The following is a 27,729-nucleotide window of genomic DNA, read 5'->3' on the forward strand; positions in this document are numbered from 1 at the left end:
AATCAAAAATTCTTCAGAAGGAAATGCTCAGGTTTCCACACACACTCTCTCACATCTCCTTTTTTTCCCAAGCCACCCACCCTATCCCTCTTATGCCTTGCCATTTCCAAGGAAGGAACTGCAGCATGTGGCAGGAGCTGCAAAGAGTCCATGTCTGCAAAAGTCAGGGGCTCCTTAAGCAATTATTAGCGCTGAGTGCTTGACACTCTCTGGTTGCCAACACCCAACTTTAAACAGAGCAGAAAGAAGATGGAAAATAAACAGGCCTCTTAGCAAAATTAACAATTGGCCCTGCAAATTAAAAAAAAACAAAAAACTCCTGTGTTTTTTGCATTATATCTCTTTTTGTAATAGGAAGAAAAGAGTCAGCCAGTGTTCCATTTTTCTGTATTTTCCAAGGAAACATTCCTACTGTTAGTAACTCATTGGAACCCATCCTGCATACAGTTTGTGGATGCCATGTGGCTAACATCCAGGAGATCCTTCACTCATACTGTATTAAAGATGGGGGAGAAGTGTGTTTGGTTCACAATTCAGTGCAAATCTTCCCCATTTGCACTTGCCTAAACAATATACAAGAGCAAATGCTGCTATCCTTCGAAAGTCCCATTTCTCCACATTTTGCAGTGTGCAGTCCTCCAGCCAAAATATGCATATAGAAATGCAGGTGTTAGAGGCAGTGCTATTTTTCTAAAAAAATGTTTAGGGGTACAGTGATACCTCAGGTTACAGACGCTTCAGGTTACACACGCCACTAACCCAGAAATTGTACCTTGGGTTAAGAACTTTGCTTCAGGATGAGAACAGAAATCGCGCGGCGGTAGCGCAATGGCAGCGGGAGGCCCCATTAGCTAAAGTGGTACCTCAGGTTAAGAACAGTTTCAGGTTAAGAACGGACCTCCGGAACGAATTCAGTTCTTAACCCGAGATACCACTGTACTCTCATTTTCCTAATACTGAAATACTGCCCCTCAATGAGGCCAAACTTAGATTCACAAAATGTTTAGGGTTATGTGTATCCCTGCGTACCCCCATAAAAAAGCACTGGTTAGAGGAATGTATGGACACAAACACACACATATATTAGTGAAAGCAACGTACAGAAATGTATTGCATTATGGGAAACTGCCTGCAAAAATGCATATGAGAAATGCCCATGAAAACGTGTGCAAGTATTTATGCTGTATTCTTCTTTAAAAGAACAAATAAATTGTAAATTGATGGGGAAAATGGGGGTGAAATGAATTTATGTTGGGAAAATGAGAAACTGAGAGAAACAGAAATTAAAAGATTTGTCCAACCTACTATATATAATATTTGTTCAGTTCTACTTAGTGTCTTAAAGTATGCAAAAGGTTTGAGCAACAACACATTTTTATTTCCCCTCTCCTTGTAAGCAGCACATGTTGAGCAAGACAGAATGGTCATTCAGATTTCCTTTTGTGCCATGTTTCTAGGCACAAGTCTGCACTTTCAAGCTCCATGTCTGAGCGCTTTTTTCTGCCCTGCACTTTCCCCACAAGACCGCACACTTCCCCTCTGAATCAGAGCAAATGGCTATCCGTAGAAACCCTGAATTGCCATTTGTTCCAATTCTGTGGGTTTTCCTGGGGAAAGCAGTGGGGCAAAAACAAAAAACACTTGGACCATGAGTATAGCCAGGATATATGAAGTGGTCCGTTAGTTATGTATGTATGTATGTATGTATGTATGTATGTATGTATGTACGTACGTACGTACTTACTTACTTACTTACTTACTTACTTACTTACTTACTTGATTTAAGGGGGCAGCTGCCCCTTGCTTCTCCCAGATGTGTCCGTGGCTTAGACCACAGAGGGCAGACCTGTGCCTAGAAAGCAGTGGGCAAAAGGTAAGGGTAGATAAACCCTTAAGCACATAACCCTAAAACAGATCTCCAGTTACATACAATGCCATGCCAACCACATATTTATGTTTCTTCAAGAAGAGCATTACTGCAGAGGGCTCTTGTGCTCAAGTCCGGCTTGCCAATTTCCCACAGGCATCTGGTCAGCCGTTGTGAGAACAGGGTGCTGGACTAGATGGGCCACTGGCCTGATCCAGCAAATTCTTAACATGCAGGGTGCAAGGAGGCAGGAGCAGATGCTCATGATAAGTGACTAAGAAAGATTATATGGTGTCATAGTTGGGGTGCTTTTCTCATGCATTTGTCTTACAATGCCTTGCCAGACTGATCAGAATTGTAGGCCTGTCCTTGAATTATTGGGGGCAGGAAGACCCTTTTCCCTTATGTGACACTATTATGATGATGATTATAAAAAATTCTATTGTACCCTTCTTCACTAGGCACTCTCTTTTTTTTTCTTTTTACAAGGCTCTTGTGGATGTGCAGATGTTTGCTGAGATTTGGCTGAAATGTGGGGTTGGTCATGGCTTCCTTTAAGAGTCTTCCTCCCTGATTCAGGCACTGCTCCAGGTAGCCCTCTGTTCCCATGTCTAGACCATCAGCTTGAGATAGCCACTTGCTTAGCTGTCTTTTTTTAAAAAAAGAAAAAGAGTAGCGACTTTCATAGAGGATATGCCTAGCAATGCTAATGAGCCATGATAGCTTAATCTGATGTACAGAGGCAGCATAGCTCAGAGTGCAAGATGCTGGGTGTGTGTTTGTGTGCTAACAAGGGGATCCTCATCAGGTTCTCGTGCTGCCCTGTTTTGCATTGGGCCACTGGTTCACCTGGCTTTCCGGGTCTCATGCAGGGGACATTCTCTGCCTTACCTGGCATTGCTGGGGATTGAACTTGGGAAGACTTTACGCATACAATACAGTTTGCGGGGATTTGAACCACCGACCTTCTGATTGGCCAGGCCCTTCTCTTCCCAGGGGTAGCTGTCTCGTTACTTTTGGGAACAGAGGCCAGGACACTAAAGGTTGTTTTGGAAATTTGTAAGGGCTTGACCATGCCAGTTATTTGAGACTTTCCAGTTATTTGGGAGGACCTTCCCTCCCACCCCATGTGAATCATGTCATATACCAAACTGTTCTTTGTGCTTTAGCAGCAGGGAAGGAGAACCTGCCACTCGCAAACTCAAAGCTACTTAGCATGCTGAGAATGAGTTGTGCAGTTCTCAGAATCAGGGCCAGAACCGAGGGTGGGGTGTGGGGTGAGAGGAACCTTTGCCTGATTCAAGGGGACACCTTAATTAAGTCATGTGGTCTAGAAACTTGTTCTGTTTTCAAAACCAAAACTGTCTGCATGACATTTCTGAAACTTGGGACTGCTCCCATAGGTAAATTCCTCTTCCCTGCCTCCAACTGTGCACGGGAAATGTTGTGATTTGAAGTCTCTTTCTAGGATGTCTTTATTGCCATGGCATAAATTGCTCTCATCTTGAGAGTGGAGCGGCAGTTCCACTCTGTCTCAGCCATTGATCGGGTAGCAACTGCTGTCTCAGCACTGCTAACTTGGTGTAAACCAGCAATAAACTGAAATCAAACTCTTAACCCTTAATGAAGTGAAATAATGTGATTTGCTGGAAATGGTTGGCTTTGCTCTTTTATTATTATTATTATTTTTAGGAGTTAGTTGGGAGCTGGGCTGGCTGCATGCACACGTAAAAGCAACATTTTCTGGTATTGCTCAGTTACAGACATGTGCATAGGCTTGCAGGTTTGAATGAATGCCTGGCAGCAGGCTGGCTTAGTGGCTACCATCTGTTGCTCTGTGCCCACATGTTTGTTGGAAGTTGAGGTGCAACTCAGCTGGCAGGAGAGAGGTTTGCATGTGGCTAAGACAGGATAGTGTAAGGGACAATGTTAGCTCCCTCCCCCACACCTTCCTGGACCCATTAAGGCTGCGGTCCTGGATCCATTTACCTGGCAGTAAGCCTCACTCAACTCAGTGGAACATACCTTGGAGTAGGGCATGCACAGGATTCCACTGTAACTCCATAACCAATCCTATGTAACTGAACAATGGTGTGTGTGTGTGTGTTGTTGTTGTTGTTTTGCCCCCCCCCTCCTTTCCCCGTGCCAGATTTTAGATTGGAAGGTCCTCAGGCCAGGGACCTCCCCCCTTGTACTTTGTGGTGTACCAGGCACACAAATGGAGCTGTATAAATAAACAATGTTTATTTATTTTATGAATTTACAAGTCACTTCATGGGCACAGAAGCAGTGTACAGCAAGATAAAAATTAAATGAAATACAAAAAGTACAGGTTCTAAAAATGGTCTACAAAATGACTGGGTCAGACCCCTCAGGGGAAGCCCTCTTCAGCAAAACTGTCTTAATTTGGCATCTAATCATCATGTCGCTTTGTGGCTGTCTAATTCTGCCTGGCTACTGATTCCAGAGGACTGGAGCTGCAACACTAAAGCCATGTTTCTAGTATAAATTAAGCACATCTCTGAGGCATGTGGCCCATTGCAGTGCAGTTGCCAGGCAAGGGATATATGTGGCAAGGCCATGTCAGTGTACACAGCACTTCAAAGAGGAACATAAAAATCAGATCTTTGCCAAAATGCTCTTGCAATGTGAGGAGTTTGAGGGAAGAGAGAAGTAAAGTAACACAGAGCAACAAATGCAAGAAAGTAACACAGAGCAAGAAATGCAAGAAAGCCATTTTCACCGGTGTCATTTCAGTGGGGAAAGTCTCCATTTACTGTAAATAACCTAGATATAATCCAACTGGTGCTATGATTTATATTTTGAGTTTTCAAATGTTTTACAGTTGTCCTGCCGATTGTGGGTGTGGGAAGGAATTTGCAGCTGTGGCATTTTTTATATGAGATTGGATGGTCCTAGCACTGGATCAGATTCACAGGGGCAAAACAAAATATTGAAAAAGTTGATCAAGTCAATCAAGTTGTTCTCAACTCACGAGCTCATTTTAAGTATGGGGGGGTGGACAGAGAGAAAGGGGAGACCCCTCACTGATGCTCTGTGAGTAAACAGAAAACGCTGGCCTTAGCATATTCTGAGGTGCATTTGTGCATAGAGCCATTAAGTTATCTGGCGGTTATTTATTTCCGCGGCTTGTTATTAGCTTCGCGGAGAATATTATTCTAATTATGTCAGCCCAATCAGCAGTATTGCATGTCCAGCCTCATTTGCATTAGCTTGAGCTGTGTCTTTCACACTGTGATACTAATTCAATGAGACATCAAACATTTAAATCGACCTGGGAAGCTGAGGTCAGGCCGCTTTGCCCTTCCACACTATTAGCACTTGAGTGTAATTGCGTTTGTCACTCGCCGCGTGACTAATAGTATTGGGTGCCCATCAGAGCACAAGCTGGCAATGTGTTAATATATTATTTTGTTCTATAATATCAATATGTGTTTATTCAGTGGCTGTGTGAGCCTAGTTGGAACGGCAAGCCGGCACCACGAACACAGAGGTGCTCACTCACACAATTATGTTTCACCACAGTCAATTCCACCCTCCGTGAGAAAAATGGAAAAGTCCCTTAAATAAAACTGGCAGCCTTTGGCCCAGAGTTCATCTTAAATTTCAAGAAAGATCTGAAACAGCAAAAATGCAGGTAAGAGGGTAATATCCAATCCATTCACAGATTAAACGGTACTAGGAACCCTGAGGAAACTGGTGTTCCTCAAGCGCAAGCGATTACTTGTCTCAGGTCTGTGCAAAGTGTCAACCCTTCAGCCAAATGCAGCTCCCCGCCAAACCTAGACAGTGGTGGGAACCTGCCTGGGGCTACAGAAATGGAGGGGTTATGGTGTAGCAGAGGGGAAATGCAGGCCTGGGACATCTTTAAGAGCAAGAATGATGATGCCATCAGAGAGCCAGTGTGGTGCAGTTAGGAACCAGGAGACCAGGGTTCAAATCCCCACTTGGTCATGAAGCTTGCTGGGTGTCCCTGGTCCAGTCACTGCCTCTCAGCCTAACCTACCCCACAGGGATTTTGTTGAGGACTAAATGAGGAGGGGGATAACTATGCATTCCATCTTGAACTCCCTGGAGGAAAATGGGGTATAAATGTAACAAATAATATTTCTTTTTTTTACTGAAGTTCTACAGGGACATACTTCCCTGTTCATAGAAGCTGCTATTTCTTGAATGCCTTTTAAAAATTAAATTCCATATGTGACAGGGCTGGCAGGCAGGCAGAATCTGAACCCTGGCATGGGCATAGGGTTTGCTTTACATCAGGCTCTTGATTTTAATCAGCTCTCCCTGCCTCCAATATGCCTACAATATAATTTGGGGGGGGGGGGGAATGCATTCAATTTGTTTAAGCCTTATCAGGATACACCAATAAGCTTTGTCATGCCCGTTTCCCACTACTCTCCCCCAAAACATGGGTAAGTTTGCCAGAAGATCAGAATCCACAAACCTACAACTAATCCATGATTTGGAACATGAGCCAAGACTGGGTTGGGTATATGCCCAGACACAGTCCACTTTCCCTCTCTGTGTTTTCTAAATTGTAGGCTTCCTAAATTTATGCTTGCCTATGCAAAGATAGGTAGGCAGGCGGGTGGGCAGGGAAAAATAGTACCCAGGAGAGTAAACCTTCAACTTTAGCAGAGTGGTTGAGCACATTAAGTGTTTATTAACAGCAACATTGATCTCTACAGGAGAATCAACCCCTTTGAGAGACAGGGCTACATATGTTAGTTTAGGAAGACAGCCCTATAGCTCAGTTGCCAGAGCACATGCATTGCATACAGAAGACTCCAGCTTCAGTACCTGTTTTTTCAGATAGAACTGGGAAAGGTTGTTGCCTATGGGCCAATGATCTGGCTCAGGTGTAAGGCTAGAGCACCAGTGGTGGAAAACTCATTCTGAATTGGACCCGATATGGGTTAGAGCCCAACCTACTAAGTGGCGATAGCTATGGCAAAGAGGACCTTCTTCACCGCCTCTATTGCATCTGCAGAAAACAGCAGCAGGAGACTCTTTGAGGTGGTTCGCAATCTAACAGAACCATCTCCACCACCAGGGCTTGGTTAGGACCCTAAGATCTCTGGCAATGATTTTGCAAATAGTTTTTTTTTGCAGATAAAGTTGCTCAGATTCGGAAAGAGGTAGACTCCACTGTGGGAGCAGGGCTGGGGCAGGAGAGTACTAGAGTCCTGTCTAGTCAAGCTGCATGGGATCAGTTTCAATCTGTTACCTCTGAGGACATGGACAGGCTGCTTGGGCGAGTGAAACTGACCAGCTTTCTCCTTGAACCTTGCCCATCCTGGCTCATAAAAGTGAGCCGGGAAGGGCTGGGCGATGGGCTCTGTGGGGTGGTGAATGCTTCCCTCTGTGAGGGAGCCTTCCCAGAACCACTGAAAGAGGTGATTATGAAACCACTTCTTTAAAAAAAGTCTGGCCAACTATCGCCCAGTCTCAAATCTTCCAAGGTGACTGAGCAGGTGGTTGCTGAACAACTCCAGGCACACCTGGAGGATGTGGACCATTTGGATCCCTTCCAATTGGGATTCAGGCCTCATCATGGGACTGCCTTGGTCGTGCTGGTCGATGATCTCCAGTGGGCTAGAGACAAAGGTGAAAGCTGTTTCCTAGTTCTGCTGTATCTCTCAGCAGCCTTTGATACCATCAATCGTGACATCCTTCTGGACCGTCTAGAGGAGCTAGGAGCTGGGGGCTCTGTTATACAATGGTTCCACTCCTTCCTCCTAGGCTGTGTCCAGAAAGTGGCATTGAGGGATGAGTGTTCAGACACCTGGGCTCTCACTTGTGGGGTGTCTCAGGGTCCATCCTCTCCCCCGTGCTTTTTAACATTTATATCATGGGTAGGCAAACTAAGGCCGGGGGCCAGATCCGACCCAATCCCCACGGACGGTCCAGGAATCAGCGTGTTTTTACATGAGTAGAATGTGTCCTTTTATTTAAAATGCATCTCTGGGTTATTTGTGGGGCCTGCCTGGTGTTTTTACATGAGTAGAATGTGTGCTTTTATTTAAAATGCATCTCTGGGTTATTTGTCTGGCATAGGAATTCGTTCACACACACACACACACACCAAAAATATAGTCCAGCCCCCCACAAGGTCTGAGGGACAGTAGACCGGCCCCCTGCTGAAAAAGTTTGCTGACCCATGATCTATATGAAGCCACTGGGAGAGATAATAAGGGAGCTGGGCTGGGTGTTCACCAGTTTGCGGATGATACCCAGCTCTACCTCTCTTTTAAATCTGAACCAATGAAGGCAGTGAAGGTCCTGTGTGGGTGTCTGGAGGCAGTTGGAGGATGGATGGTGGCTAACAGATTGAGGCTGAATCCTGACAAAACAGAAGCACTGTTTTGGGGGGACAGGAGGTGGGCAGGTGTGGAGGACTCCCTGGTCCTAAATGAGGTAAATGTGCCCCTGAAGGACCAGGTGCACAGCTTGTGAGTCATTTTGGACTCACAGCTGTCCATGGAGGCACAGGTCAATTCTGTGTCCAGGGCAGCTGTCTACCAGCTCCATCTGGTACGCAGGATGAGACCCTACCTGCCTGTGGACTGTCTCGCCAGAGTGGTGCATGCTCTGGTTACCTCTCACTTGGACTACTGCAATGCACAGCTAGACTGGTGACTGGGAGTGGCCGCTGAGACCATATAACACTGGTCCTGAAAGACCTACATTGGCTCCCAGTACATTTCAGAGCACAATTCAAAGTGTTGGTGCTGACCTTTAAAGCCCTAAATGGATTGTCTCCACCCCCAGCTTTCAGCCGAGACACTGAGGTCCACCTCCAAGGGCCTTCTGGCAGTTCCCTCACAGCGAGAACTGAGGTTACAGGGAACCAGGCCTTCTCGGTAGTGGCGCCCACCGTGTGGAATGCCCTCCCATCAGATGTCAAAGAAATAAACAACTATCTGACTTTTAGAAGACATCTGAAGGCAACCCTGTATCAGGAAATATTTAATGTCTAAAGTTTTACAATTTTTTATGTGCTGTAAGCCACCCAGAGTGGCTGGGGAAACCTAGCCAGATGAACGGGCTATAAATATACAGTGGTACCTCTGGTTACGTACTTAATTCGTTCTGGAGGTCTGTTCTTAACCTGAAACTGTTCTTAACCTGAAGCACCACTTTAGCTATTGGGGCCTCCCACTGCCACTGCGCAGCCAGAGCACGATTTCTGTTCTTATCCTGAAGCAAAGTTCTTAACCTGAAGCGTTATTTCTGGGTTAGCGGAGTCTGTAACATGAAGCGTATGTAACCTGAGGTACCACTGTAATGATAATGATAAGGCAATTTCCTATTTAATTTTTACAATTATTCCTGAATTTCCCTCACGCCCCAACAATATTTTCTGTTGCTTAGGACCTGGCTCAGATAGGACCTGAGCCAAGGGCTTCAAATAAATGGGATCTTGACTAAACATTAAAAAGAACTTTCTGGTGGTATGATCTGTTCAACTGCAAGACAGCCTGCCTTGGAACATGGTGGATCCTCCTTTGTTAGAGATTTTAAAGCTAAGCCTGGATGCCAGGAATGTTGTAGCAGCAGCTACACCTGCATCTAGAGAAATTATTCTTCATTTTTCCTTGTGGAGGCCCTATCACTTCTGACACCATGTGTTGCCTGATGGTTTGTACCAATTGGGTAAACTCTAAATGCCTTATGGTAGAAGTCTCAGGCTCCGACTAACCACATGTGGAGTGTCACTGACTTGAGCTTATGTGCAAATTTTAGGAAGCATATTCTCTCATATCACCTCCCCAATCATTAAGCCACTCCAAGTCATTGATTGTATTCTTTGCGCTGTGAGCCGGAGTCTTTGAGTCAGCACTGCATTGCAAAATGTGTTGGTTTCACCCACTGGGAGCCCAGTTATTATAATTAAAAGCACATTTTGAGCATTTTGTCTCAAGGAATTTTAAACCATTGCCTCTCTGGCAACTATGCAGAATGTGTTAAAATTAACTTGCTGCCTGTTGCATATCTTTTTCCATGCTAGGGTCTACCATAGTTGTTTTGTTGCATTGCTTCTCATTTATTCATTGTCCAAATGCAAGACGTAGGGCACATTTCAGTGTGTATATATGAATGCATATAGACATACAAACAGTGTCAACACATTGTGTCGTTTGTTTGCCAACACAGTCACAGTAATTAAACCCCAGTGTATTAAATCCATCCTTGTTGTGCAACTGTTCCTTTCATTTGACATCCCTATTTGGCTTTTCAGAATCCACCAGCTAAGCAAAATGAACTAGCAACTACGGAGGACATTCCTGCTTCTCCATACATTCTAAATGCAGGCGTTGCTTTTTCTTCCTCTTATAAAACCATTTCAATGTCTGTCTCCTCTCTGTCTTGCTCTCTCAATTCTATGATGATTCCAGTTTTAGAACACAAGATTTGTGATGCGTCAAGAAATAAAATGGTTTCACTGAACAGGTTTTTGCAGAACTTGTTCTAGGAAACTGCCTAAATAGCAGCCAAAAGCACTGTTTATTTGCTTAGACAAATAATATACTGTTTCATTTCAACAAATTATATATTGCCATAACTGCCTCCTGTGAGAGGGTGTTCCATAGTTTAACTATGTGGTGCATGAAGTATTTTCTTTTATTTGTCCCTAATGTTCAGCTTCATTGGATGTCCTTGAATTCTAGCATTAAGAGAGAGGGAGAAAACTTTTCTCTAGCCACTTTATCTATGCCATGCATAATTTTATAAACTTATATCATGTCCCAAATACTACAACCTTGCACTGGAGGAAAGTCACTCCACCCCCTTAACCATTTTGGTAGCCCTTTCCTGAAGCCTTTCCAATTTTACAATACCAAGTTTATTGGATCACCTCAAGTTCCAAGATGATAAGAGAGGAAAGAAAACCTCTCCCTGCCTCTCTCCATTTTCTGTGCACCATGAATAGCATTTTTATAAACATCTATTATGGTGCTCATTCCTATGAGATGTGCCTCTCTAAGACCGGTCACATTTCTTAAAGGAAGTGATCATGTTGCATTGGTACCCTGGCTTTGACTGGAGTTTATGCAAGGTATGTTGCTCCTTTGTCGACAGTTGCTGACAAGCAGAAAAGCATCCCTCTTGCTGCTGATCATAATGGTTAATTTATCACACAGAGCAGTGACTGACCTCTATGAGTCCCAGGCCCTCCATCACCTTCACACCTGCTCAAGCTAATTGTTTGAGCCAAGTGTAAATGAAAATCAACTGGGCCAATAATGAATGGAGGCCATTACTCGCAACAGCACATCAGCTGACAAAGTTTCATCAAGCAATGTATTGCCTTCATCACAGCTCCCCTGGTTGCATTATGCTGCTGCTGCTGCTGCTGCTGCTGCTGCTGCTGCTACTACTACTACTACTACTACTACTACTACTAACAACAACAACAGCAACAACAACAATCATGCAAAGACTCCAGGCTAGTAAATGCAAAGAAGTTCATGTTGGAAGATTCAGAACAGATAAAAGAAACAACTTCACACAGTGCATAGTTAAACTATGGAACTCACTCTCAAAGGTGAGTTGGATGGATTTAAAAAAGGATTAGACAAATTTGTGAGGGAGGGAGCTCTCAATGACTCAAAGAGTGATGCTTCTGAATACCACTTGCTGGAAACCACAGGATGAGTGTTGTTGTGCATCTGGTCAGCCACTGTGAGAACAGGATGCTGGAGTAGATGGGCCATTGGCCTGATCCAGCAGACTCTTCTTACGTTCCTCTGGATGTTTTGAGCTGCACCTCCAACCATCCCTGACCACTGCCAATCATGCTGGCTGGAGCTGCTGGGAATTGTAGTCTGAAGCATATGGTGGACACTACATTGGTATATTCTCCTGAATAACAATATGGAGCCAAGAAGTGACCTAGACTTTAGTTTCTCTGGGCTGATGTTCTCTGCTTTTTCTTCCCCACCTCCTTATCTCCTACTCCATCTCTCTTCTGGGCATGTGACAAGGCGAGGGCCTTTAACTTGTGACATGATGTGGGGGCTCCTCCTCCCCATCTCCTCCCTGCTTGCCTGTCTTCCAAAATCTGATTTCAGTACCTGGATGTTTAATATCCTTTGATGTTGAAGTCAAGCTATAAAAATGGACAGAGGCTTCTTTCAGATAGACTGAAATGTAAATGAACTGGTTCCAAAAGAGAGGGAGAGGGGCGGTGGGAGAAACCCACGAAGTTCTTGCCTCTTGAAAATTTTATTATTTCCCATCCAAGCTGACTGCTTTTGTTTAATCTTGCCATTCCTTTTCTTCTTGATTGTGTGCTCTTGTTCTTAGGGATATGCAAACTTTATTAGTCAGCGCGGCTTTCAAGCTCTCGTCGCTTTTGTGTTTGAGAATTGGGAATCAGGTACTTCGACAGTTAGCCTAAGGGGAGCAGGGGGCAGGAGGAGCCTTTATGAATAATCAGCCTTGACATCTCCAACGTTGTTCCTTCATTATAAATATTGTTAAAGGAGCTGTGACCACCATGAGCTCAAACAGAACAGCGCGCAGAGGGGAAGAAAGAGCCAGCCAGCCTTTGATATTGACTCTTGACTAGTTATCACTCTGGTGATGACATGGGGGTTGACAGGTGTCATAGATTCATCTGCTTCTCTCTCTCCTTTCTTTTGGGTAGGGAAGTTCACCTCACCACCAACACACACATGCATGCGTACACACACACACACACACACACACACACAACCCCTCAGTAGCACAGTGGTTATCCTCTCTTTGACCAGCCAAATTCACTGTGCAAATGGTTATACAAGCACGAAGGTGCTAGTGAATGGCAGTGCTTGTGAATTCCCCCTAAATGCTGCCTTCTTAACATACAGGCAGTTATCTTTAATTGATTGCATCAACCATGACATTTTGTCCACTTCCCTCTACTCAGCTATCCCGCGTGCTAGTCACTAGGGGCTAGAAGCTTAATCAACCAGACAAAGTTGCAGAATGACTCCATTCATTTCCATGGAACTTCCGTTGCTGATGTTTTGAATGGAGGTAGAATAGCAGCAGAAGACACTTGGGACGACATACCCAAGCGGTCCATGATAAATAAGTATGTTAGGCGTTATTGTCTCCATTTGAGGTGGCTTCCTTTTGAGAAAATGAATTTGTGGAGTTGACAAACAGTTGGAAAATTCCAACTTGGAAGGTTTCTCTTGCTCACTAAGAACAGACACACACAAGCAAGCCTGCAAACTCTTAGGAACCAGCAAGACAAGTCACTGAACACAAACCACGCTCAACCATGCTAGAATCTAATGCCATAACCAGAAGGCAACATGCCCCCTGCCCCAAGCAGCCTGGCTCTTTCCTGCCAACAAGCATCAAAACTAACTCGGCCAACTCCGAAGTTCACTTTGATGCCTTGATTTAAATCTAAATTTAAATACCAAGAATACTGATCTCCAGAAAATCAGCTGAAAAGAGAAGAGATGCATTAACATTCTGTGCTGTGCCTTTGATTTCAATTGAATATAACGTTTCTTTCTCTTATTTACTTCTTTCAAAAAATAACAACTGCTAGCTGGTGTTTTGTTGCAGAAGGCCTGCCTGCCTCCAAGAGCATTGGTAAGATGTACATCTGCTTCATAGCTGTTAAATCTTAGTAAACACACTTAAAGTAATCAATAGAAGTTTAATGTGCAATTACTGTCTTATTAAATCTAAATGGACTGCCTTGCACCTTGGCACTGAGAGCTGGTGTTCCCCATCCCAACTACAGCCTTATATTGCTGCGGGTACAAAAGAACTTGATCTGAGCCTGGATTTTTAAAAATCGTTTTTAGAATCAGATTTGTAGAGTTGGAGTCATCTAGTCCAACTCTCTGCAATACAGGAATATTTTGCACAACAAATATAGATTTTTATTAGAAGAAAATCCTCACACCTCAGACTTAAATCTATTGCAAGTCAAATAAATTTAAACCTTTAAAACATTCCACCCAGCACAGCCTTAAAGCACAAAGTAAACCAGATAAAGCCACCATGTCCACAACCCACTTAAAATCACTCCATGATAGAAGATTTGCTTAAAAATTTGTAAAGAAACCTTATCTTACTTGAAAGCAAATTACATAGAAGTGGGGCCACTCCATTGAAGGCCCTGTTCCATATGCCCTGCCAATCTAATTGCTCTCAGAGGAAATTGGCCTCAAACCATATAGAGCAGCAGTGGCCAACTTGTGGCCTTTCAGAAGTTCTTGGACTCAAACTCCCAAAAAGCAGAGAGAAATGATCTGACCACAAACACTCAAAAACAGAAATAAATACAAAACAATTGGAAATTTTACTGACAACGTACACATGTATGTACATAAAATGTAATAATGATTAAAAACAATACAAATACAATAATAAAATTCCACTCATGTTTTTTTTTAAAAAAAACCCTCCAAACTTCCCACAAATGAAAATGAACTGGTGCATCTCTGTCAGGGATTGCCCGGCTCCTCGCGAGGAGAGGGCAAGGGGAGGTCCTACTCGGGAGGAGAGCCGGGGCAGAGGTATTCCTTGTGAGGAGTGAGGGGAGAGAAGTCCTCCTCCCGAGGAGGAGGGGTACAGGAGGACTACTCGAGAGGAAGGACTGGGAGGAGGTCCTGCTCATGAGGAGGGCAGGGAGAGAGGTCTGGAGGAGGACTGGGAGAGCAGCCCTTCGCAAGAGGAAGTCTCTCTACGTTACAGGGGAACCCCAGCCTCCTCCTCCTCTAGCATTTCTCCTGAGGTCTCTCCAAGGGAGGAGAAGGTGCGGAGGCTTGGAGACTTTGGGCAAAGACCCAGTAACGCCAGCCAGAGAGGATCTGAGGAAGAGCTGCTGCTTCTGGCGCCAGCACAGCATCGGGGGGTCAGGAGGCACTGCAGACGTCATTTTAGGGTGCCAAGACTTTGGTGCTGGGCGGAAACAGGAGAGTGGCACTTCCGGATTCTTCAAGTGACTGAGTGGTCATGTATGGAACTAGCTCTACACTGTAAATAGAAATGCACAATAAATAGTCTTAGTAACTGAAGGCTCTGTCGTTACTCATGAGCAACCCTGGGAAGGATCCTGACAGCCTCATTAATTTTTGTCAAAAATTTGGGGGACAGAATAAATATCACAGCCTATCAATGAAGGCCGTGACTCCAGCAACCAGCATGGCCAATTGCCAGGGATGATGGGAATTGTATTTCAATGAAATCTGGAAGGCACCAAGTTAGCAACCCATGATTTGGGGCTTGAGGTGTTCTGGGCCTTTAAAAATAAAAATAAAAAGGTTTATTTGGCTATATTTGAAGCAAGAGGGAGAACAAGCAAGTGGTAGGTCCTCTGCATGGAGAAGACAGAGAAATGCTATTGGGTGACAGAGAGAAGCTGGAATTTCTCAACACATAATTTGCCTTTGTCTTCACCCAAAAGGAAAGTGATGCCCAACGTGGTGATAACAGAATAAATGATGGAAGGAGGGAGCTGCAGCCCAAGATAGGAAAAGAGGTAGTAAGGGAACACCTGGCTACTTTAAATGAATTCAGATCTGCAGGGCCTGATAAGCTGCATCCAAGGGTACTAAAGGAGCTTGCGGATGAAATTTCAGAGCCCTTGTCTATTATCTTTGAGAATTCTTGGAGAACAGGTGAGGCCTCTACAGACTGGAGGTGGGCAAATGTTGTCCCCATCTTCAAAATGGGGGGGGGGGAGAAGACCCAGGTAACTACCAACCAGTGAGCTTGACAATGATACCAGGAGAGGTCCTAGAACAGACAAGTCAACAGTCAGTCTGTGAGCACTTAAAAAGAACGCTGTGATTACTAAGACCCAGGATGAGTTTCTCAAAAATAGGCTAAGTCATGCCAGACAAGCCTCATTTCTTTTTTGATGCAGTAACAAGATTGGTGGATCAGGAATGCTGTGGACATAGTGTATCTTGATTTCAGTACAGCTTTTGCCAAGTACCCCATGATATTTTTGCAAGGAAGCTGGTAAAATGTGGGTTGAGCAAGGTAACTGTTAGGTAGATTTGTAGCTGGTTGACTGACCAAACCCAAAGAGTACTCATTAATGGTTCCTCATCATCCTGGGGAAAAAGTGACAAGTGGGGTGCTACAGGGTTCTGTCTTGGGCCCATTGTTGTTCAATGTCTTTATAAATGATTTGGATGAAAGAATTGAGGGGGTGCTCAAAAAAATTGCAGACGACACCAGACTGGGAGGGGTTGCTAATATTGCAGAAGACAGAATCGGAATTAAAAAATACCGTAACACATTGGAAAGCTGGGCCCAAGCTAACAAAATGAATTTCAGAAGGGACAAATGTAAGGTTCTGCACTTAGGCAGGAAGAATCAGATGCACAAATATAGGATAGGAGACACGTGGCTTACTAGTAGTACATGGGAAAAGCATCTAGGGGTCTTAGTGGACCACAAGCTGAACATGAGTCAACAGTGTGATGCAGCAACAAAAAAGCTAATGCTATTCTAGGCACTGGCAGACGAAGGGAGGGGAGGAAGTGGTCCACCCTGGGTGCCATCTGGGGGGGTGCCATCGCGGCCATCACCCCAGGACGCACACCGCTCACCGCGCACCCCTGAGATGCACACCATGCGCCCCCCCCGCTGTGACCGCCACACCCCCCATGATGCATGCCAGCCACACCCCCACCTGTTCGCCACTCCAGGTGCCGGAGCATGTCGCTTCACCACTGATTCTAGGCTGCATCAAGAGAAGTCTAGTGTCCAGATCAAGAGAAGTAATAGTACCACTCTATTCTGCCCTGGTCAGACCACTGTGTTCAATTCTGGGCACCACAATTTAAGAAGGATGTTGACAAGCTGAAACGTGTGCAGAGGAGGGAGACCAAGATGATCAAAGGTCTGGAAACTAAGCCTTATGAGGAACAGTTGAAGGAGCTGGGTATGTTTAACCTGAAAAAGAGGAGATTGAGAGGAGATATGAAAGCCGTCTTCAAATATCTGAAGGGGCTGTCACATGGAAGATGGAGCAAGCTTGTTTTCTCCTGCTCTTGTTGGTAGGACTCGGGGCAATGGCTTCAAGTTACAAGAAAGGGGAGATTCCAGCTAAACATCAGGAAGAACTTGCGGGCAGTAAGAGCTGTGGAATGGACCTTGGGAGGTTGTGGAATCACCTTCCTTGGAGGTTTTTAAGCAGAGGTTGGGTGCCCACCTGACATGGATGCTTTAGCTGAGATTCCTGCTTTGCAAGGGGTTGGACTAGATGACCCTGGGGACCCGTCTCACTCTACAGCTCTATGATTCTGTGACTCGTTACTGTTTCCCCACTGGACTTACTTCCATGTAAACATGGCTAGGATTGCACTGTCAACCATTAAAAACAAATCAGTAATGTTTCCATTCCATTGTGTTGGGGAGATGGTTGCCAAAACAACTGCACTGTTCAGTTTATTTGAACTGATGCCCAGCAACTGTTTCTCCCCTGCTCCCACACACCTATTTCTTTCTTGATTTTTATGTTTTACTTTTTAGCCCACAGCAATGCTGACTTTCTTCCCTTTGCTGTTTTCCCTTTATATTGTCAACTAGGCACAGACAAACAGAAGGGTGAAGATGACAAATCTCTCCCCCCCTCCAACTCCCACCCTTTGTGAGAGAGCTGTAGGCCACAGTTATCATCTCCTCTACTGCTCATCCCTATTTGCATATCCAAGACCTCCTGAGGCAGCAAAGGCATTTGCACTCCCATCATCAGGGAGTGAAGTGAAACAACACAGCCCACCCCCAGCCCACCCCCCCATATGATATTCAAGGACCCACTCAGGAATCTTTCTTTCACATGCACTTGAAATGAATCTTTTGTTTCCAGACAACCTCATTGCAAGAATGTTGCAGCAAGGCTAACTTATAAGCATTTAGCCCTGCGATAGGAGGCAGTCATGAAGCGATGTGATGAGGGCCCCCTTGGGTGGTGGATTTAGGTGCTGTTCAGGGCATCAAAGTGCAAAATCAGTTATCTGACCCAGGGGGTTGCACCCCATATTAATCAGCCCCCCCCTTCCTAGACATGCCAGGCCCCTTCTCTGAATGTTAAACTTACATTTAAATACAGATAGCACTTTTAAGACCCATTGATCTGCATGGCAGATTTCAGCATAAGCTTAAAGAGCTATCTGGACACCAGTGGGGTGCATCCACCTGTTTTACTCAAGAGCAGACCCACTGAAATCAATGGACCTAAGTTAATCATGTCCATTAATTGGGATGGATCTGTTCTGAGTAAGGCAGATGGCTACCTGACAGATCATATATCCAGATGAATCTGCTCAGGTGCTAAGATCCTCAGGGCAGCACTTCTCTAGGTGCATGGTTGGACTTAAAATTAACATTGTGTTGTGATCTTAAAGATATTTTTATACAAAAAATCATGTATTGTTGGTATGTAACTCTTGATAAACTGTTCAGAATGTATAAAGGTGTTTCAAATATTTGCTGGAAATGTCAAGTACATGAATGGACATTATATCATGCTTGGTGAACAAGGCTTCAAAAATTGGATACAAACATATACACTGTTACAGCAGCTTTTAATGGTTAATATTCAACTGAAGCCAAAATACTTTTTTTGAAGGGTTAATTGATACACAACTGGAAAAGGACTATGGAACATCATCCCGGTATATGATTACAGTGGTGAGACTGTTATATGCACAAAGATGGAAAGATACAGCCCTACCTACTATGGAGAATGGTTGATAAAATTATTGGACTTAGCTGGGATGACAATGTTAATATGTTTAATTAGAGAAAAATCATTACTGACATTTATTAAGGATTGGAAAGTTCTTATGGACTTCTTGGTGTGAAAGAGAAAGTGAACTTGTAATATCTGGATTTAAAGTTTGAAAAAATGTTGGTTTGTAGAAGATAGAATGGTTGGACATTAATGAGTGAATACTATATTTAGCTGCAGGACAGAGAACCAGAAGTATTTTAACTTTCTTATTTTCTCTCTCTCTCTTCTTTCACTTTTCCTTCCTTCCTTTACTTTACTTCCTTCTTCTTCTTCTTTCCATCTCTTTTCCTTTTTAGATTAGACTTCTCTTTTATTTCAGTATATTGTAAAAAGATACTTTGTGTTAGGTATGAACTTTTGTATATATCTTTGGGAAAGTATTAATAAATGTAACTAAACCAAAAAGTTGGTTTTGGAGGTCCCGCCTTAAAGATCAATCAGACTGACAGGCACAAAATTCTAAATAAAATAAAGTTGCTAGTTTCTTCTTATTTTTACCGCAAACTGGGAAGTATTTAATTAAAGGCACAGGAGCCCTTAAAACCCACAACAGCACAATTGCTTAGCTACACTAGACGAGACGGGCTGCTGCCATTTTTTATTATGGGTCTGGAAGACAATGCTGAAAAAGACTAATGCCATGGCTGAGAGCACCTTCAAGAGACTTTGTAAAAAAGATAAGCGAGCCAAGAGAGCAACTTTAGGGGAAATGGGTAGTGTGTGAGAAACCTTAGACTCCCTTTCAATGCATGATCTGCATTATTAATTATTATGTAGGTTACTCTGGAATGTAGCATCCTGTCTTCCATTTTGCTATTCTAGAAATAAGGAAAGAAAAACTTAACTTCCAGATGATCCCTCTGAAACAAACAAAATCTATTCATGAGTCTGAAAAACAGCAGTCCAGAAGCCGATAGGATTGTAACCTGCTTTTCTAACAGATGGTCCTAAACGAGACCAATTTTCCTCCACATTTAGCAGCGAAACCAGAAATTAAGCACATTATAGAAAAGTATTACAGCTTTTCCCCCACCCCGACATCCAGCCTCTTTCCTATCCATGCCATGAATTAGCAAAATCATTCTCCATTTATTTGCCCAATTTTGGGAGGAAGAAAGATGATATCAAATTTAATTAAACCCTCCTAATCAGAATCTAAATCTTTATTTTTCTTCTTGTCTCAATGTTGCCACTCCAAGCCTCACCCTTTCACCTAAGCATACCCTTGGCTAAGGGATCAGCTGCGAGCTTTGGAATAATACTCTGTGCCACTGTGGAAGCTCTCATGAGTTGAAGAGCAGAGCATAAACACAAGCAAATAAAGTTAGATATAAATGGTACCTGACTCCTATGTTTTCTCCTCTCTGGTGCAAATTCCCTCCACTGGCCATAGGTAAGGCTCATCTAGTGCATGGCTCTGCAGATTTCCATCGGCAAAGAGCTACTGCTATCTGTCTCGCATGCTTAGAATTAAGGAGCAGGCTTTGGCTGGATCTAGACACGTCAAAGAAGCGTTTCAGTTAAACGCGTTGTAAACTTTGTATGAGAAATCGGGTTATCAAAAACAGAACTCCACAGCGCCATCTGGTGTCACAGTGTTATAATGCATATACGGCACATATAAATCACTTTTTTTGCTAATGTGGCTGAGTCCCTTGTTTCCAGGGACTTTTATTTTCCTTTAAAAAAATCAATGAGCAAACTGCCTATGATTAGGCAGTCTTACTACTCTCTGGTTACCACACCTGCAAATTCCATCCACTTCTGTGAAAAGGACAAAAGTGATCATAACTGTTTCCAGAGGGCCCCCCCCCCATTATAGTTGGCTGCAATCTAGAGCTTTGCTTTTAACACATTTAATTTGGGTTCAAATAATGTGTTGAATCGGAAAAACACAGAGCAACTCAGACACTGATTATGCTGCTTCCCAAAATTACAGCGCAACTTAAGACGTCACATTTCAAAGAGAAAATTTTTACTGCCTGCTTTTGGGGGGAGGCTGGTTTCATTTACAAGGCTATATACTTGTTATGGTTTATGGCTGCCACAAATAAATTTGAACTGAGCTGAAATTATATATAACGTTTAATTTGCTTGTCTTTTGCATCTTTTTAAGACAGAATTGAGCTGAGTGCCAGATGGTTGAGCTCCACAAGTGCCACTGTTGTCTGCCTGCCTCGAAGGTACTGTCACAGAACAGATAATATTTAGAGGCAATTTGGCTCCACGACAAGCAAACCAGGCTCTTGGTATAAAGTAAAAACAAACTGAAAATTTGCAAACGGCAGCAACTACATCTCACATTTCCTAAAACAATGTTTCCTCCTCCGCACCACACACACACACACACACACACAGGCTGCAGATGCAGGAAAGGGAACTGCAAATGAAAAGTCTGCTAGGTTGCAAAGCACTTGGAAGATTAGCCCTTGAGCTGAGCAGATGCCCAAAGAGCATACAGTGGAATCTCAGGCTTGCTCTTTACATCTCGTTCTTCCAGTCCTTCCAACCAATCAGCAGTGCTGCATCTGGCCTCTCTTCCTAAGGGGAGGCAGCTTCCCAACTCCCCCTTATAATGGCCTCAGGCAAGGAGCACTGATTAAAGCAATTAAGAGACCCACAGAGTACAGGAAACCTTACAAAACAATTTTGCAAAGAATGGTCCCCCGCCCTCAAAGAAGTGTTTGGCAAAGTTACATTGCATTAAGTCATAAATTGCATGGGTGCCAAAGCACCTATAAAGGAAATCTATGTTTATGCACCATGTCCAAAGTATTTTGTACCAATGACAAACAGAATCCTGCAATCCGAATAGGAGTCTGCCTCCATAAGGCAATAGAACAGAAGAACAGAGGAAGAACCTGCTGATCAGGGCAGTGACCCATCTAGTCCAGCACCCTCTTCTCACAGCAGCCAACCAGATGCCAACCAGATTCAAGCAGAAGAGCAGTCTCTCCTTTTATGGTTTCCAGCAACTGGTATTCAGAAGCACTGGTGCTTCCATCCATAAAGGCTGCCCACAGCCATAATGGCTGGTAGCCATAATGGAGGAAGTGACCACAGTCTGGTTTCACCCTCTCCAAAAAGGAAATTGCAAAGCTGGAGAATGTGCTGAAAACTGCAACCAGCACAATAAGGCAGTTGGAGCCCCTTCCTTGGGGTGGCTGTCCAAGGTACTAACAGCTAATGGGCATCTTCAGGATTTCTGCTCTCTCTTCTTGTGATTCTTTACTTTTGAATAGAGGTTGTCTTCAGACTGAAGACAGTCCTTCCAATAGAGGACTGTCATCTGTAAAGCAGGCCACTTAGCCCTTTCCTATGAGTGTGTGAGGCTTTTTGGTTTAACATAATAAGTGGGGCACGTTTGAGGTCTATGAAATTGTACTAAGTGTGGAGAAACTGGATAAAAAAGATGATTTTCCTCCCTCTTTTCATGTACTGGAACTTAGGGCCACACAATGAATTTAATGGGCAGATGAAATCCCTGGCCCCTTTCCATTTCACTGTGTGAAAACAGGGCAGAGAACTCAAAGAGGACATTTTCACCCAGTCCTACAATGCCCGGCAAGGAGTTCCTGCTGGATATGGGAACAGCCAATTTGGGGATTTAAGGGAGGTGATGAATGGTTTTGGCAGCTACAATATGCACACTTGACATTGAATTCAATGGGACTTACTTCCGAGTAGGCATAGATACAATTTTCCTGTAAAGCCATTTCCCCCATCAGATGGATAAGAAGAAGAAGAAGAAGAAGAAGAAGAAGAAGAAGAAGAAGAAGAAGAAGAAGAAGAAGAAGAAGAAGAACTGACATTTTAAAAAGTATTTGAACACTGGCAATATACCAATCACCAATCAGTCTTACTTCAGGTTCCCTGTAGGATTTTCATGAGTTGGAAGTTTAGCTCCATTGCATGCAGCTGTATCCTACCAGCCTTTTGCAGCTGAGTGTATTCCGTGTAAACAAGACCCTAATGCTCCTGTAAATCTTTTAATATCCAAGTTAATGAATCCACACGCCTCCCCTTCCGCCAAGCGCTCGCCCTAACAGAGGCTTTTGATTTTGATGCAGAGTCTATACCCAGAGCACAGTTTGCAAGCTGCATGTAATCAAACTCACCCACTTGTAGGGTTACTTCAAATACTAAAATGTTTAAGCATAATAAACAGCAGCAGAAAATTGACTTGTTTTATCCGTGCCTTTGTTAAGCACAACTGGATTACCAGCAGATTTGAGGTAATTAATTATAAGCTTCTAGGGGAAATGTGGCATAGCAGCCTCATTAATAGAAAGAAATGTTACATGTAGATAGGGTTTGTGGTTTTATGTTGTTTTTTTAAACAGCCCTGATTGTCATAAACTCAAAGGAAGAATGTTTGACACAGAGTTTCTGCAAACTTTACAATGAATGGTTTCTTACTAGGGGCGCCATTTAGGAAGAGCAGCAAAGCAGATAGTGATGCCACCTGTCTAGATCTTGAAACGCCTTCAGGAACAGCAGTTGTTCTGGCTGCTTCACTGGTTCTATGCACTGAGGTGCTAGTCCTGTGGATTTCTTATGTGTGGCATTCCTTACAGGAGTGCTGCCAGCTGTCATGGCCCTGATTTCCATCGCTGGCCACCAACATGGCCATAGATGGAGGGTGAGTTGCCCAAGGCACAAACTACTGCAGCACCCGAGTCCAGGTTCAGCATCCTCACCTCCTAAGGGCTTAACAGTCTTCTTGCCAACACAGCCAAAACAAGATCCTATCTATTTATTTAATCCGTATAGCGCCCTATACCTGTAGATATCAGGGTGGTTCACAACATAAAATTACAATATAAAAAACACAAAATACATTGTAAAAATAAGAACAAAGAGAACCCAATAATCCTACCTTCCACAACACATAAAAAGGGCACCGTATGTTAATCAGACAAAGGCCTGGTTATGGAGAAATATTTTCACCTGGCGCCTAAAGATATGTAATAAAGGCATCAGGCAAGCCTCCCTGGGGAGAGCATTCCACAAGCAGGGAGCCACCACAGAAAAGGCCCATTCTCGTGTTGCCACCTTCCATACCCTTCGTCCATGAGACACACAAAGAATAGCCTCTGGTGGTGATCACAGAGTCCAGGTCAGTCAGTTCACAAAGGTGGGGGAGGGGATATGGTCCTTGAGGTAATGAGCCATTTACTGTAAGGATTTATAGGTCAAAACCAGCACTTTCAATTAGTCCTGGAAACCAATTGGCAGCCAGTACAGTTGGGACCAGATCGGTGTAATAGCTGAAACCATCTTGTCCCAATGAGCAACCTGGCTGCTGAATTTTGAACTAGCTGAAGTTTCCGAATCATCTTCAGAGGCAGCCCCATGTGTAACGTAATCTAACCTAGATGGTTGTCAAAGCACAGACAACAGAAGTTAGGCTATCTCTGTCCAGATAAGGGTGCAGCTGGGCTGATGGAAGGCACTTGGTGCCACGGAGGCCACCTGAGCCACAAGCAGCAGCAGCAATTATTATTATTATTATTATTATTATTATTATTATTATTATTATTATTATTATTCCACAACCATTTGGCTGCCCCAACACATATAAGGTGGCTTCCAACACATATAAAAACATCCAAAAGTACGCGCAAGCTACATACTCCTTCAGAGGGAGTGTAGCACCCAGAGGCATAGCATGGGGGTGGGACTGGGGGCTGTTGCATCCTTCTCAGCCGGAGGGCACCTGAGAAGGTAGAAATAGCTCATGGCACCCCGCGAGCCCAGCACTGTTTCTGCAGGGCTTGCAGGGCACTGAGTGAGCCCCACAAAGCCAGCCAGCGGGTGTGGGTCACACCGGCAGTGCTCCCCACCCCCATGGTGCACTGTGCATGTCCTAGCACACCTGTGCCTGCCCCGGGCTCTGGCAAGAAACACTCTGCCACTGGCAACACCTTCAAGAGCAGGCAACCTCTCAGTCATCTGATCTAGGGAACCACCCATTAACAGTGCCTCCGTTTTATCTGGATTAAGCTTCATTTTGTTTGCTCGCATCCAGTCCATTACCGAGGCAAGACAACAGTCCAGCGCGACCACTGCCACACCTGCAGATATATTCCCCAAGCAACAGCCTCTGGAAATGACCATCCAAGTAGGATCAGAACCACTGCAAAGCAGTGTTACCCACCCCTAACTCAGACAAACACTCCAGAAGGATACTAAGGTTGATGAAACAAAATAAAAAATAAAAAAATTCCTTCCAGTAGCACCTTAGAGACCAACTAAGTTTGTTCTTGGTATGAGCTTTCGTGTGCATGCACACTTCTTCAGATACACTGAAATAGAAGTCACCAGACCCTTATATATAGTGAGAGAGTGAGGAGGGGTATTACTAAGAAGGGTGGTGGGAATGGGTGATTGGCTGATGGGTGTGGAAAGCCTGTTGATGACTGTTAACAACTGCAACTAGTCCTAAAGGAAAAAGCAAGGGGTGAGATGGCTAAAGATAGGTATAAGGGTTTGGTGATTTCTATTTCAGTGTATCTGAAGAAGTGTGCATGCACACAAAAGCTCATACCAAGAACAAACTTAGTTGGTCTCTAAGGTGCTCCTGGAAGGATTTGTTTATTTTTTATTTTGTTTTGACTATGGCAGATCAACAAGGCTGCCTACCTGGAACTGGAACTAAGGTTGATGGTATCGAAAGCTGCTGAGAGGTTGGGGAGATTTAGCAGGGACGCATTTCCACTGTCTGTCTCCTGACAGGGTGACCAAAACTAGGCCTAAACCCTGATTGAAATGGATCTAGAAAAACAGTTTCCTCCAAGAAGATGGCCTTGCCCTCCCCAGGAAGGCTTTGTACTTCCTTCAGCACCAGGCAAAGACATTTTTATTCTCCCAGGCATTCACACAATGCCTTTTGATTACCGGTATTTTGCTTTTGGTGGGCAGGTGGTTACTTTATGCCACTGGGTGATCTTAGTGGCTGAACGATCTTGGTATAGCTCTATGTGTCTTAACCCATGCAAACCCCTCTTCTGAAAGCTGAGTTGCACCCAAATTTCCAACAAGGAGGAGCTTTAAAAAAGGAAAGTCAGAAAAGAAATTGTGTCTCATCTTTGTCTGGAAGGAAGCTCTTTTGGATGGAGCAGAGCCAGAGTGCTATACACACACACACACACACACACACACACACACACACACACACAAATTCCTTCTCTGTTGGCTGAGTGTTCGAAGTGGGGAATCTGGATCTCCTTTTCATGGAGGAGAAGGCTGTCCATGGCTGCCAGCCACAACAGCTATGCTCTGCTTCCACAATCAGAGGCAGTAATGCTTCCGAATACCAGTTGCTGGAAGCCACAGGAGGGGGAAAGTGCTCTTATACTTGAGTCCTGTTGAGGGTTTCCCACTGGCGTCTGGTTGGCCATGGTGAGAATAGAATGCTGGACTAGATGGACCACAATCCTTATCCAGCAAATCTCTTCTTATGTTCTACTGTTAAAGACCCTGGCAACGATGCTGGTAACTGTGTTCTCTCCATCCTAGAATCAAAGACGGTAATCTCCTCAGGGCAGGAACCCTTCCCCTCCTCTGCAATGTGCCATCTGTATTGATGCTCCATGCAGGGGCAGTGGGAGGTGGTGGGACAGCCTGTGTGTGGTGCAAAAAAAAATGTGGCACTTACTGTAAGTGAGTAAAGGTGAGTAAAGGTAAAGGGACCCCTGACAGTTAGGTCCAGTTGCGAACGACTCTGGGGTTTTGGCGCTCATCTCACTTTACAGTCCAAGGGAGCCGGTGTTTGTCAGCTTCCACAGACAGTTTTTCCAGGTCACATGGCCAGCATGACTAAGCAGCTTCTGGCAAAGCCAGAGCAGCGCACTGAAATGCCGTTTACCTTCCCGCCAGAGCGGTACCTATTTATCTACTTGAACTGTGTGCTTTCGAACTGCTAGGTCGGCAGGAGCTGGGACCAAACCACGGGAGTTCACCCCATCGTGGGGATTTGAACCACCGACCTTCTGATTGGCAAGCCTAGTGGTTTAAACCACAGCGCCATCATGGTGAGTACCAGCACCTTATTTTCTAGAAGAAAAGCACTGTGCAAGACCCTTTGCTATTGAGACTGGTGCATCAGAACTGCTTGATGGATTGCAGCATAACAGACTTTTAAATAACATTCTCAATTATATTTCTGAATAATCTCTCTACATGTTCTGGCAGTAAAGAAAAAAGCCTGGTCTCTTCTCACCCCACCCCAGTCATTAGCAAGGCAGAAATGCCACTGAACTTTTTATGAACCTGATACCAGTACATAGCGAGTACGATCAACACCATTAATACATTTAATCCATTAATTAAAGTGTTCCAAAATCCTTGCACCCTGCAATCAAAACAACACAGAGAAATGTCCAAAGTTCCTTATTTTGCATAGAAAAGCAATTTCAACCCACTTTGGAAACATATTTAGCTCTATTGATTGTAAAGGGATCTAAATTAAGCCAAATTTAAGGCATAGTTACCTCCCAGGGATAACAATGAAGGGCAATTAAACTGGGTAAAATGGAGGAATGACTTCACTAATGGCAGTTTTGAGGGTCAATGGAGAGGAATTGTGTAACTTTTCATCCTGGGTACCCAGTAAAAGGATCCTACCTAGTAACCTTTAAAAGAGGTGAATTGTAGGCATCAGTGGGGATCCTTCACATTAGTAAAAGTATGGTTGAAAGGAAGGAGCAACTGTCTTTCCAAGAAGAAATGACTTTCACACTGAAGATGTGAAGCAAAAATATTCTCGGCTGGTAATTTCAAATAAAGAAGTGAAATTCAGCTCCCTGTGGTTTCCCTGCACCTTGTGGACTCCTCAGCACTTGTTTACAGAGTTTCAGAAGCAGAAAGGTCTCTGCCCACAGTGCTTCGTGCGGTCACACGTGCAAATCCCTGCCCATGGTGCCCACCCCTTCACCAAGAACATGAGACGAGACCAAGGTATGGGTTCAAATTGGCCACAACTTTATTGAAACTTCAGAAGTGGGAAACTTCAGAAGTTTCTCACCTGCGGGTGAGAAACCAAAAGGAGGGAAAGCTGGGTGGC

This window comes from Lacerta agilis, chromosome 13 (genome assembly GCF_009819535.1).
Source record: "Lacerta agilis isolate rLacAgi1 chromosome 13, rLacAgi1.pri, whole genome shotgun sequence".
NCBI classification, from domain to species: Eukaryota; Metazoa; Chordata; class Lepidosauria; order Squamata; family Lacertidae; genus Lacerta; species Lacerta agilis.